The following is a 2,383-nucleotide window of genomic DNA, read 5'->3' on the forward strand; positions in this document are numbered from 1 at the left end:
ATTGATTACAAAGATCCCTCCCAAAACAAAATCCCCCGGAAGACTCAGGTTTCCAGTGATAAGCGGTGATGAGAGGTGGCAGCCCGGGTTTGACTCACCATCAGTAGGAACATTTGCAGCAAGGGTACATAGCAGCACCAATAGCATGCAGAGGAGCAAAGGCATGGTTATATCTGATGAGTCCTTAGTCATGGTAAGGATTTTTCAGCTTTTTATTACAAACAATGTGTCATAAACACAACTGCAGGACTAATTATTTCTGATTGTGTTACACGCAGATGTGTTAAACACAGCTTGGTAGAGTAGAACACACAGTATATAGCCCTTAAACCCTTTTATATAAGGTGGATAAACACATATCGATATACATAAAGGATGTAAAGATAGCCTTTGTGAGCATGCTTGGATACTTCTAAACTAGCAAACTCTAAAACTCACTCGATACAAAAACCCTTTCAGAACAAAGATTCCCTTCTGCTGCTCACCAGATTTGGAAACAAAGTTGTTTGAATACTAGTCCTCAATGAAAGGCTTGTAATCTATAACTGATCTGAGACAGATTTAACTGTATTCAAGCAATAGCAAAAACTATGATAGACTAGTAGGATATAAAAGAGATTTCTATAGATAATGGGATCTTGGGAATCTGTCTGCTAACCCTGATATTCTAAGCTTTGGCCATGACAAACTGACCGTTTACCCTCACAAGGAACCTGCCTGTTTAGCTGAGACCACAAGAATGATGTGTAACTATGAGACTCAAACACAGAATGCAGGGATATTATCCCGAGTCTGTTTCTCTGGCTGTCTATTAAAGACCCAATGTAGAGTGTCTTCACTGACTGTCACTGTCACACTATCTTCCAATGTCACATCTCAATGGTGTAGACACTATCAGCCTTATAGTGATACAAGAAGGTTCTGTACCGTCTCTGTCTGTCAGAACACATGCATATAAAAACACCTGTAAATGCTTGCTAATATATAGAGCACACTCAGATTAGTTTTCTCTCTCTCTCTCTCGATGACCTTTTGTATCTTATACCTAACGTGATTGCTAAGAGGACGTATGGGAATAAAATGCTTCATTACATATAATGGCCTGATTACAGCCATGAAGAATTAGGGACATAGTAACCTCGGAAGATCTCTAATTATCTAATTACTTGCAGTACCAGGAGAACATGCTAAGTTTAATGTGTCTAATACTAAGCAGCGGATATAAAAAATAAAAAACTACACATAATGCATACTGATATATCTGTTAGTTTCAATGTTGAAATAAAATGCTTAATTAGACTTTACTGGGAAAGACATAAGATGTCTCTTTCAATGGTAAAAAAATATGAAAATCATTATTCACTGAACTTGAAATATGAGATGCTTTCTCTTTATAGCCATAAGGGGTCACTGTGTCCTCCGATTCAGCCTTGCACAGTTTGAATCATTAACCCTAACACCATCTCCCTTTGTTTGTAGGTTCCAGTTCCTAAACCATAACTGTGAGAACTCGTCAAGTTTGCACTCTAAAAAGGACACTCCAATGCCAAGTTGACCGTTTTATTTAAGATTTCTTAAAGGAACTCTGACATTATAAATACACATGCTATATATTTTTAAAACTAGAGTGTTCTGGTCTTTAGATTGCTGGGTCCAAATTACAAAGTGAAATAATAAAGTTAATCTCAGCTCTCACCCAGTGATGTTCTAGTGTCACTGGAGCCTGCTCTACGAATTCTTGAATATGATGATTTCCATCTAAATGTATCTGGGCATGCACATCAGTTCTATAGGGCCCTCAGTGGCTGTCTGACTGACCGATTGACTGTGCGATTGCCAGTCACATGTTTCTCTGTCACAGTGCAGGTTCAGAATCTAGACACCAAGACTCTTACATAAAACTGTAGTAGTTTTTGTGCTTAGAATGCTCCTGTAAACAATACACATAAAAAACTAATAATTTTGAAAGCTATTGAAATCAAGCACCAAGGTTAATTTAAAATTCACCCATCGAATGCTAAGAGTTTGATGAGAAGGGAGACAACACATAGAGGATTTGTTTTCCAGAACCTTTAAGAGACAGTAAGATGTGTGGGTCTGTTATCAATGTATATGTCTATGTGATATATCTATGTATTTGTGTGTAATGCCATGCCAATGTATCTTTTAGTGTAATATATCAATGTATCTGTGTGTTATGTAATATCGATGTACCTATGTGTGTAGTATACCAATTCATCTCTATGTGTAATATGTTATTAATACACCTATGTGTATGTGTAATATCTGTATGTGTAGTATATCAATGTATATTTGTGTGTAATATATTATAATGTATCTGTGTGTATTGTAATATATCAATGTATATGGGCCTTGTGGCAAA

This window comes from Pelobates fuscus, chromosome 3 (assembly GCF_036172605.1).
Source record: "Pelobates fuscus isolate aPelFus1 chromosome 3, aPelFus1.pri, whole genome shotgun sequence".
Classification (NCBI taxonomy): Eukaryota; Metazoa; Chordata; class Amphibia; order Anura; family Pelobatidae; genus Pelobates; species Pelobates fuscus.